Source organism: Dendropsophus ebraccatus, chromosome 1 (assembly GCF_027789765.1).
Source record: "Dendropsophus ebraccatus isolate aDenEbr1 chromosome 1, aDenEbr1.pat, whole genome shotgun sequence".
Classification (NCBI taxonomy): domain Eukaryota; kingdom Metazoa; phylum Chordata; class Amphibia; order Anura; family Hylidae; genus Dendropsophus; species Dendropsophus ebraccatus.
Genome location: NC_091454.1, coordinates 230,273,912 through 230,286,649, shown reverse-complemented (window position 1 = coordinate 230,286,649; position 12,738 = coordinate 230,273,912).

Here is a 12,738-nt window from a genome sequence, read left to right as displayed (position 1 = left end):
ACATGTGTGTAACCTGCCGGGAGGGGTGGTGATAGGACGACATATATGTAACCTGCCGGGAGGGGGTGGTGATAGGATGACATATGTGTAACCTGCCGGGAGGGGTGGTGATAGGACGACATATGTGTAACCTGCCGGGAGGGGGTGGTGATAGGACGACATGTGTGTAACCTGCCGGGAGGGGTGGTGATAGGACGACATATATGTAACCTACCGGGACGGGTGGTGATAGGACGACACGTGTGTAACCTGCCGGGAGGGGTGGTGATAGGACGACATGTGTGTAACCTGCCGGGAGGGGTGGTGATAGGACGACATATGTGTAACCTGCCGGGAGGGGTGGTGATAGGACGACATATATGTAACCTGCCGGGAGGAGGTGGTGATAGGACGACACGTGTGTAACCTGCCGGGAGGTGGTGGTGATAGGACGACACGTGTGTAACCTGCTGGGAGGGGTGGTGATAGGACGACACACGTGTGTAACCTGCCGGGAGGAGGTGGTGATAGGACGACATGTGTGTAACCTGCCGGGAGGGGTGATGATAGGACGACATGTGTGTAACCTGCTGGGAGGGGTGGTGATAGGACGACATATGTGTAACCTGCCGGGAGGGGTGATGATAGGACGACATGTGTGTAACCTGCCGGGAGGGGTGATGATAGGACGACATGTGTGTAACCTGCTGGGAGGGGTGGTGATAGGACGACATATGTGTAATCTGCCGGGAGGAGGTGGTGATAGGACGATACATGTGTAACCTGCCGGGAGGGGTGGTGATAGGACGACATATATGTAACCTGCCAGGAGGGGTGGTGATAGGACGACATGTGTGTAACCTGCCGGGAGGGGTGGTGATAGGACGACATGTGTGTAACCTGCCGGGAGGGGTGGTGATAGGACGACACGTGTGTGTAACCTGCCGGGAGGGGTGGTGATAGGACGACATATGTGTGTAACCTGCCGGGAGGGGTGGTGATAGGACGACACGTGTGTAACCTGCCGGGAGGGGTGGTGATAGGACGACATATGCGTAACCTGCCGGGAGGGGTGGTGATAGGACGACATATGTGTAACCTGCCGGGAGGGGTGGTGATAGGACGACATGTGTGTATCCTGCCGGGACAGGTGGTGATAGGACGACATGTGTGTAACCTGCCGGGAGGGGTGGTGATAGGACGACATGTGTGTGTAACCTGCCGGGAGGAGGTGGTGATAGGACGACACGTGTGTGTAACCTGCCGGGAGGGGTGGTGATAGGACGACATATGCGTAACCTGCCGGGAGGGGTGGTGATAGGACGACACGTGTGTAACCTGCCGGGACGGGTGGTGATAGGACGACATATATGTAACCTGCCGGGAGGGGTGGTGATAGGACGACACGTGTGTAACCTGCCGGGAGGGGTGGTGATAGGACGACATGTGTGTAACCTGCCGGGAGGGGTGGTGATAGGACGACACGTGTGTAACCTGCCGGGAGGGGTGGTGATAGGACGATATATATGTAACCTGCCGGGAGGGGTGGTGATAGGACGACATATATGTAACCTGCCGGGAGGAGGTGGTGATAGGACGACATATATGTAACCTGCCGGGAGGGGTGGTGATAGGACGACATGTGTATAACCTGCCGGGAGGGGTGGTGATAGGACGACATGTGTGTAACCTTCCGGGAGGGGTGGTAATAGGACGACATGTGTGTAACCTGCCGGGAGGGGTGGTGATAGGACAACACGTGTATAACCTGCCAAGAGGAGGTGGTGATAGGACGACACGTGTGTAACCTGCCGGGAGGGGTGGTGATAGGACGACATGTGTGTAACCTGCCGGGACAGGTGGTGATAGGACGACATATGTGTAACCTGCTGGGAGGGGTGGTGATAGGACGACACGTGTGTAACCTGCCGGGAGGGGGTGGTGATAGGACGACATGTGTGTAACCTGCCGGGAGGAGGTGGTGATAGGCTGACATGTGTGTAACCTGCCGGGAGGGGTGGTGATAGGACGATATATATGTAACCTGCCGGGAGGGGTGGTGATAGGACGACATGTGTGTAACCTGCCGGGAGGGGTGGTAATAGGACGACACGTGTGTAACCTGCCGGGAGGGGTGGTGATAGGACGACACGTGTGTAACCTGCCGGGAGGGGTGATGATAGGACGACATGTGTGTAACCTGCTGGGAGGGGTGGTGATAGGACGACACATGTGTGTAACCTGCTGGGAGGGGGTGGTGATAGGACGACACATGTGTGTAACCTGCCGGGAGGAGGTGGCGATAGGACGACACGTGTGTAACCTGCCGGGAGGGGTGGTGATAGGACAACATGTGTGTAACCTGCTGGGAGGGGTGGTAATAGGACGACACGTGTGTAACCTGCCGGGAGGGGTGGTGATAGGACGACATGTGTGTAACCTGCCGGGAGGGGTGGTAATAGGACGACACGTGTGTAACCTGCCGGGAGGGGTGGTGATAGGACGACACGTGTGTAACCTGCCGGGAGGGGTGATGATAGGACGACATGTGTGTAACCTGCTGGGAGGGGTGGTGATAGGACGACACATGTGTGTAACCTGCTGGGAGGGGGTGGTGATAGGACGACACATGTGTGTAACCTGCCGGGAGGAGGTGGTGATAGGACGACACGTGTGTAACCTGCCGGGAGGGGTGGTGATAGGACGACACGTGTAACCTGCTGGGAGGGGGTGGTGATAGGACCACATATGTGTAACCTGCCGGGAGGGGTGGTGATAGGACGACATGTGTGTAACCTGCTGGGAGGGGGTGGTGATAGGACCACATATGTGTAACCTGCCGGGAGGGGTGGTGATAGGACGATACATGTGTGTAACCTGCCGGGAGGGGTGGTGATAGGACAACATGTGTGTAACCTGCTGGGAGGGGTGGTGATAGGGCGATATATATGTAACCTGCCGGGAGGGGTGGTGATAGGACGACATGTGTGTAACCTGCCGGGAGGGGTGGTGATAGGACGATATATATGTAACCTGCCGGGAGGGGTGGTGATAGGACGACATGTGTGTAACCTGCCGGGAGGGGTGGTGATAGGACGATTAATGCGTAACCTGCCGGGAGGGGGTGGTGATAGGACGACATATATGTAACCTGCCGGGAGGAGGTGGTGATAGGACGACATATGTGTAACCTGCTGGAGGGGGTGGCGATAGGACGACATATGTGTAACCTGCTGGAGGAGGTGGTGATAGGACGACACGCGTGTAACCTGCAGGGAGAGTTGGTGATAGAACGACACGCTTGTAACCTGCCAGGAGGGGTGGTGATAGAATGGCGTATGTGTGTAACCTGCTGGAGGAGGTGGCGATAGGACGATGTGTGTAACCTGCTGTGAGAGGTGGTGACAGCGGTGTAGCGGTGACAACACAGAAGTAACCAGGTCTGGCCACTGCATTGTGCATACAGACAACTGCCTCTGGCCCAATGCACTGTGTAATGGGGGTGCTGATCAGCTGATCGAAGGGAGGGGGTGCTGGGTGTCTGCTCCTCACCAGTGACTGATGAGCTGTCCTGCAGTTAGCTTCTCAATATGTTTTATCCAAAAACCCCTCACAACATAATAACGCACCACAAAGGATCATCCCCATTTCCACACTGGTGATGAAGCAGAGTATTAAAAACCAATGGATCAGGCATTCAAATCCAATGGCCCAATCTTTCTTTAGGCTATGTTCACACTACGTAAGTTTCCGGCCGTAGCGCGTTCCGTGAATAAGCGGCCGGAGACTTACGTAGTTTGCGTATAATGGAAAGTATACGAAGTACGGCTGCACAGTTCACACTACGTACGAACTTACGCCCGGAACGTACGCGGCGCCGTAAAAAATTAACCAGACCATTGTTTGCGGACGAAACTTACGCCCGTAGCGTTACATGCGGTCCCGTACGTAGTGGTGATTTCTTCATTTTTGCAGCTTTTTGTGCCGATCCAAAAGGTTCTGTGGGGTGTCCGGGGCTAGGCGAAGCTTTCCAAGTAAAAGACTGCTGTCAGATCGCTACGTAGGGCGTTCGGGAAGCGCAAGTAGACTACGGGCGTAAGTTCACGGTCCGTACGTAGCCGGCCGCAAGTAGCGTAAATCTCCGGCCGGAGTTTACCGCGTATATGTCCGGCCGCTGTAATGAGCACTACTCCCATTCTGATCCAATGGTGGTTGGGTGCATTGTTGGGTTGGGTGCGTCTTTGTATCCAAGGAGACACCAACTTGTGGACGAAGAGAGGAAACCGCTGCTGATCTGTCTTTAAAGGAGTCTGAAGGGAACAGTGAATTTTGGGGAGACATGGAAGTCAGGGAGGAACAGAGGAGTCTGGAAGGGCCCTGAGGAGTCTACAGGAGAAGAGAAAGTTTTGGAAGGGAACTGAGGAGGACAGAGGGGTCTGGTCAGACACGAGTCAAGAGGAGACAAAGAGATCTGGCGGCACATTCACCCTTCCTTACTTAGAATACGAGTGTACATGTGGAAATTTGGCAACATTGCTGTCAGTTCCAAACATGGCCAGTTTTAGGGGCCAACAGACTATGAGTGACCTAAATGCCCTATTCCACGGAACGATTATCGTCCGTATTCGGACGATATCGGCCGCTACGGACGATAATCGTCCCGTGGAATAGAGTGCAACGATCAGCCAACATTGTTCATGTCGGCTGATTGTTGCAGTCGCTTGTTTTTCAACATGTTGAAAAACAAGCGACTGATACAGCAACGATCTGCTGCCGTCACTCCGTTGAATAGAAGCATCGGCAGCAGACGCTGCTGTATCCTATGGGCTGCCCGGACGATCAGCGATCACCCGGGCAGCCCCCCCCCCCGGCGCAGCTCCCCGCCGCCCCTTCCGCACTCACCCGCTCGCTGCAGCCGCGTTGAATAGCGGTGGCAGCGAGCGGGGAACGAGGAGCAAACGAGCGCTGAGAGCGCTCGTTTGCTCCTCTAAAACGACCCGTGAAATAGGGGCTTAAGAATGGGGGCCTTTAAGAAAGGAGATCTGGCAGGCTTTTGCCCTGAGGTTTGTCCGGAAGGTGTACTCTCATGGTTGCCTTGTACATTGGGGTCATTACCCACATTGCTGTGTTGGGTACAGTTCCACACCTTGTGCGTGGGAAATATTTTTTTTGTAATCTAACAAATGTTAGCGTCTGCAAAACCAAGAAGAATGGGTGAGAATGGTGAGAAGAGCCAGGTCCCAGGCCGGTCCACCCATCCATCACCTCCCTGTGTTACAGATTAATTTGTGTTTGATAAGATCATGATGCTCTCATTGCGCGTTGTGACGACCATTTCACGAGTCTCTCCATTGTGTGTAGCTACTTTACAGCCCCCATTGTATAAAGCACAATACCTGGCAGGGAGTGCTCAGCCCTACAGCCCATTCTCTACCTTGAAAGTCAAACACTCGGAGGGTAAAGACCCCCATCCCTTCTGTAAGCAAGGAAGTGTCATGGAAAGTGTTCATGTTATCTCTTCCAGGGGAGGTGATTGAGGCTCAACAACAACAAAGCAATTTATAGAGAAAACAAGAAGAAATGGAAATATCAAAAAAGTGCAATCTTAGGACAATGCAAACAAACCTGTGAAAACACAACTACACCTCCTTACACGTGAGCAAACTAGAATCCTGCCACATGATAGCCCACTAAGAAATGTCATTCACGAGTGATTAGGACTGTGGACATTTGGAGGATAGGTGAACCCGAATAATGGGATAATCCCTTCTCCAGTCTATGGCTGTAGATAGCGCTGTATGTTGAGGGCCCTAGTGTATACTGCAGTACTGCTGCAGATGGTCCTGTACCATACACTAGTTTAGACCCTTCTTTCACTTTTTGTTGTGGCCTTGTTTCTCATCCTTCTGCCCCTAATGCCCCATAATAATAAGAACATAACTGATAGGGGGGCAGCAGCTTAGGAGAGGAGCTCCTGGCCATCCAGCTAAATCTGCAGCCAGAACACAGGCTACCAGCGGCGAATTACCTCCGTGCATGGAGAGGAGGATCAGGGGGACCCCCGGACCACTCTGTGAGTGCCCCGACACGGACCCCAACTCTCAGCTGCTCCCCCCAGACGCCGCACGTCCAGCAGTGGTGTTGCGCCCCAGGCCTCGTGACACGTGGCAGCCGGAACTCCTTCCCCCCGGCGGTCCGGGAGGTGCATCGAGCCGGGCCCGAGGCTTGTCCCGTATCCGCCGCTCTCGGAGACCAGCGCGGTGCAGCGGCCGCCGCTCCAGCTCCCACGGTGACGCGAGTGAGGCCGGGCGAGGAAGTGAGGCGCCGCCATCTTGCGGCCTACACCGCATGCCTCTACTGCGAGACGGCTCCATCGGTGTCCCCCCTGTGTCTTCTCCTGCTACCACAGGTACTCCCTCCGGCACATTGGAGATCTATAAGGATCTTGGCCCTCCTATACCTCCCCATCTCTTCTCCTCACCTGGGTCACTGCCCAAAGACTCTTCCATCTTAAAGGGCCAGCAGCGTATATCACAGTACATGATGGCTGCCAATACTAAATCTCAGAAAGGGGACAAGGTGAAGAGAGGAGGACAGACAATGGCGTCTAAGTCATCTGAGCCCAATACCCGATCTGCCTCACAAAGAGACGCTGATTGGCCTCACACTGACTCTGACTCCGAGACCTCTGTGGTGGGATCCAAGTCTCAAGGAGAGATGCGTGACATTCTATCTCAACTGCCTACTAAGCAGGACTTTAAGTCCCTGATTTCTGAGGTAAAGGAGACCTGTAGAGTGGAAATTGCGGAGGTCCGGAAAGATTTACAGCATATATCCCTGAGAGTTGATACCCTTGAAAATGACCATGATTCCACCAGGGACTACATCGGTGCCTTGTGCTCCACTATTTCCACCCAGGCTCTTGCACTTGATGACATGCAGCGCCATTTTGAGGATCTGGATAACAGGGGCAGGTGCAACAACATTCGCATACGGGGTCTCCCTGAGGCGACTCAGGATACAGATCTGATGGACACTCTAGAAGGCCTGTTCAACACCATACTGGGTGAATCACCCAGTCACAAAATAAAATTTGATAGGGCGCACAGAGCTCTCAGACCTAAGCCTACCAATGGGTCACCAAGAGATGTCATATGTTGCCTACATGACTATGCCATCAAGGATGCAATCATGGAGAAGGTGCGCTCCCTCTGCAACTTAGACTTTGATGGTGCGTCATTACAACTTTACCCCGATCTATCGTGGATAACGTTGCAAAAGCGCCGCCTTCTCCGCCCCCTCCTAACTACTCTACGGGATTACGACGCTTCCTATCGGTGGAACTTTCCCTTTGCCTTATCTGCTCGTAGAGATGGCAGATCTGCAGTACTACGTAACTTGGCAGACCTCCAGAGGTTTTGTGATCTCATTGACATTCCTGTTCCCAAGATCTCGGATTGGACTGTTGCACCTCCACCCCCACCTCCTCCACCAGTGTGGCAGTCTACACGTCAGAAGAGGAGACGTCCACGCTCTGGAGATTCTAGACCTGACCCGGAGGCAGAACTGATTAATGCCCCATGAGACCTCTACAAAGACCAGTCGTGCTACCTGTAGTCCCCTGCTGGTCCTCTCACCCTGCTGCCGAAAGGCTTTCTTGTTTCCTTTTTTCACCTGGCTTATTTTAGAGTTATAGAGTTCCCTCATAGCTGGATGGCTTGAGTTCCATACCTGAAGTTGTATATCACTATGTATCTTTTGTTGGTGATTCCTTCCCCCCCCCTTATGGGGATACTGTTGCTCAACCTATTGGTTGTGTCTTATGTTATATTCCACACCGAGTTTCCACTGTTCTTTCTGTTCCTCCCCGCTTCCTGGCACCATGTACCCAGGACCTGAGCCGAGTGCTTCGAACCCTATGGGGTTCATGTTTTGTTTGTCTTGTGCTTCTGTTGTCTTTGTCGGTCCTCCCCTCCCCTCTTGTCTCCTTGCCTTTCTCTCTAGGGTCCCTGCCGAAGAGATTGCGCTACAGGGTATGACACAGACGGGACTTGCCAGCCGTAAGGTATCCTCTGTATGGGTAAGCTACCACATTCTCTTGGTCGTTTCATCATGCTATCCCTATGGCTAAGTGTGTGACACTAAATGTGAAAGGCCTTAATTCTAATGTAAAACGTAGATTGGCTTTGAGGGAAATACAACATGCGAAGGCTGATGTAGCGTTCCTTCAGGAAACCCACTTCGATAGGGATGCTACATTTGCTTTTGCTAAGCATACCTTCCCCACAGTCATAGCCGCATCTAGTGGTTCTAAACGAGCTGGTGTAGCGATTCTCTTTTCCCGCTCGTTTCCCATCCAAATCTCCTCCTCCTTCTCGGATCCGGGGGGCCGCTTTGTCATAGTAGAAGGTCAATTGCATGGGAAGCCCCTTGTATTTTGTAATGTTTATGCCCCCAACAAATGCCAAATCCCCTTCCTCCGTAGGGTGCTCAATAAACTCGCAAAATACCCGCCAGCCCCCAGAGTACTAGGAGGCGATTTCAACTTGTCCTTCTCTGAGAAGTTGGATAGGCACTCGATTCTGGGTCGTCCAGTGCCTGCTGACCAGGCAAGGCTGTCTGCCGAATTCTGTAAGCTTATCCGCAGACACCATTTATTTGATCTCTGGCGTATTGACCACCCTACGGAGAGGGAATACACGTTTTACTCCCACCCACACCGCGTGCACTCTAGAATTGACTACTTCTTTGGCAATGTCCCTACTGTACGCCTCCTTGAATGTGCTTCTATCGACCCGATTTCATGGTCGGATCACGGCCCGGTGTTGATATGCCTTAAAAGCCTGAAATCTCCCACCCGCCAGTGTCATTGGCGCCTAAATGAGAGCTTACTAAAATATCCACTTTCCCGTGATTCAATCAAATCATGCCTTGCCACATACTTTCTAGAGAATAGTGGGACAGTCACCTCCGAATCGACCCTATGGGAAGCCCATAAGGCTGTCATCAGGGGACATTGCATAGCCCTCAGTTCACGACTGAAGAAAGACTCCCAACTGGCAATGTGCAATGCTAAACGTGATGTTCAGACCCTAGAACGCTCCCTTGCCCAGTTCCCCTCCCTTCGGACGCTGAGGAGACTTGTAGCCGCGAGAGCCCGCCTAAAGGAACTGTCACTCTCTAAAGTTGAAAAGCTACTTGTTTACTCTAAACAGCGATTCTATGAGAAGGGCAACAAAGCGCATACGCTACAGGCGAGAATGCTTAGTGATAGGGCGTTGGCTCAGTCTCCTCAGGTCCTTAGGGATTCCGGTGGGCGACTCCGCTATAACCCTGCTGATATTTCTTCCCTCTTTCTACAATACTACACTGATCTTTATTCTTTACCCTCTACCCTACCCTCTGACCCGGATGCTCGATCTCAGCGCATCGTGGAGTTCCTGTCTGACTGCAACTTGCCGACCTTGTCTGCTGATGCCTTGGAGACTTTAAATGCGCCTATTACGGAGGAGGAGCTCTCGGAAGTACTGAAGTCTCTCCCGTCGGGACGAGCACCTGGGCCAGATGGATTTACATACCTTTACTACAAAACTTTTTCCTCTGAGTTATCCCCTCGGCTTCTTTCACTCTTTAACTCCTTTATGCAAGGTTCCGCTATTCCCACAACACTGTCCCACTCATACATTACACTTATCCCCAAGCCTGGAAAGGACCCTCTAGAATGTGACAATTATAGGCCTATCTCCCTTTTAAATTCAGACTTTAAAATCTTTACTAAACTACTTGCCACCCGCCTAGGTTATTGGCTGCCTTCACTTATCAATGCTGACCAGGTGGGTTTTGTGCCTGGACGACAGGGGGGGGATAACACTCGACGTGCCATTGACATCATTGATGCAGTCAATCAGCAGTCAGAGAGGGCCCTGATACTTAGTTTGGATGCTGAGAAAGCGTTTGACCGCCTAGGGTGGCCATTCATGTTCGAGACCCTCCGTTGCTGTGGTTTTCGGGGACCCTTTATGGCTGCGATTGAGGCCTTGTATGCACGACCTACTGCTGCCATCAAATTCCCACATATGATGTCTGGGTCCTTTCCGATTCGGAATGGCACCCGCCAGGGCTGCCCGCTCTCCCCCCTTTTGTTCGTTCTCTGTATCGAACCCCACATCCGTGGTGTATCAGTCCGAGGCAAGGAGTCCAAAATCATGCTCTTCGCAGATGATGTCCTCCTCACCCTGTCGTCCCCTCATACGACCCTGCCGGCGCTTAGGGACTTGCTCTCCCGGTTTGGGGTACTCTCTGGTTATAAAGTGAATACCTCTAAATCCAAAATCATGCCCCTTAACCTCCCTAACTCCACAGTAACACACCTTCGATCTGTTTTATGGTTTAAATGGTCTGAGTCTTCTATTAAATATTTAGGAATTCATCTTACGCCTACGTACTCTTCTTTATATACGACCAACTATCCTGCTCTTTTCAAAGAACTCAGGGCTCTTTTGTCCAAATGGAACTCCCATTTCATCTCCCTCCTGGATAGAGTGGCTTCGGTCAAGATGACGATTCTCCCGAAGTTGCTTTACTTCTTTGAAACCCTGCCAGTGCGAATACCCCTATCCGAGATAAAAGCATTACAGCGGGACATTTTTAAATTTATTTGGGCGACAAAGCGGCATCGTATTCCAGCTTCGGTTATGATGAGTAGTAAAACTCAAGGAGGTCTTGTGGTTCCTAATATCCTACATTATTATTATGCAACTTATTTACGACAAATTACTGCATGGTCTAAGTACCTAGCCTATAAGAAATGGGCTGAGATTGAAAAAATATGGCTAGCGCCTTTCCATCCCAACTCCTTTGGCATCCCTCTCCGCCTTCTTTTTCCCATTTAAACCTACTTGGCCCCATTAACTTTACTTTGCACATTTGGTCCACCTGCTCCTCCAAATTCAAACTTCATTCCAAGACGTCCCCTCTACATTCTTTCCTTCTTTATCCTGATTTCCAGCCTGGTTTACAATCTCACACAGTTAGGCTATGGGGTTCTAAAAAGCTGTTCCAGTTCGCTGACATTGTAGACCCGCTTACACGCACCCTTCTCCCCTTTCATAGGATTGTGGACAGATTTGAGCTACCGTCCTCAGAGCAATATACCTATTTACAGATCCATTTTATGCTGTCTCGCCTGGGATCCCTCACAGTCTCGAAACCATCTGCCTTCGAACAATTAGTGAGAGGTGGCACTTCTACATCGGGTTTGATATCAGATATTTATCGAATTCTTAATTCACCATCTGATGGCTCCCAGGCTAGACATCACTACATGGACAAATGGGAGGCAGTATTGGGCAGACAACTCCCACCAGAGTGTTGGGCTGTGATATGGGAAAGGGCAGCAAAATCCTCCATTTGCACCACATATAAGGAATCCCACTACAAGCTGTTAATGCTATGGTACCATACACCGGAACTCCTCCGTAAGCTAAATAATGCTATCCCTTCACTTTGTTGGAGGTGCGCAGGTAGTGTGGGGTCGCTCCTCCATATATTTTGGGACTGCCCCCTTATCCGTCCATTTTGGGTGGAGGTTTGCAGGTTGGCCTCGACAGTCTTGGGCACTACCATTAATAGGGACCCAGGAATTTGTCTGTTGAATTTGTTCCCTAAGACCCTCCGAAAAAAACAGACAAAGTTATTACTCACTATCCTAACGGCGGCCAAGTCCTTGATTGCTCGTGCTTGGAAGCAGACGTCCCCTCCTTCCCGGCCCTGTCTGCTCGCCAGAATTCGGGAGTTGCGCTCCCTGGAAAAGCTTACTGCTTCCCTTAATAATACCATTGATAAGTTCGAGTCCATATGGATTCCGTGGGATTCCTTTGATATGACTTCCTCTTCTGGCAGCAGACCCTAGTTTCCCCATCTCCCCCACCTTCCCTCCTTTCCTTCCCTGCCCCCACCTCCTTTGTGTTGAGTCCTGTTTTAGTCTGTCTGTGTTGTCTGTTTGTCAAAGGGTTTCATTACTGGGATGTAGTACGGTTACAACCCCATACCTAGGTCATGAGTGGAAGTACTTCCTCATCTGCTGACAGCTGCTGCGTTATTATCCTATATTACATTTATTTGTAGGAATACGCTGTGCCACTATGATTATGTAAGAGCTAGCTGTCACCAATGCTGCTTTTTACCCGTGCCTGATATGTTTTATACTGCTGATATCCCATTATTCTTTTGTTTCGTACATTATTCTATATGTCTCATGTATTCCTTTGTTATGTCTTTGCTAAAAATATGAAAAATCTTTTCAATAAAAATTACAGTTATAAAAAAAAAGAAAGAACATAACTAGGTTGGGGGGGGGAGGCGCATTTGTCATAATGTATTCCCGGAGTACACCACGGAAAAAACGCAGACTTCTGTGTACACCAGACAGAATCCCGCTCACCTGAATTTTTCATGGTTTACTCCTGCAAACAGGCCTAAACCATGCAGAAATCCACACCAGCTCCGGTGCAGGTGTAGATTTGTGCGCCAGCCCTGCGACATGCAAAGGCGTGTGCCTCTTATTAAATCTCGCCAGGTACACAGGGGTGCATGATGGGCGTACAAGTACACCTGTCTTGATAAATGTCAACCAGAGTCTATCAAGTCCAGCCTATACCCTTACTGTGTTGATCTAGAAGAAGGGGAAAAAAAGATACCAATTGCCCATAGCAGGAGGAAAAATCCCTGGTTCACCATAAATCTATTGCCCAGGGTGGT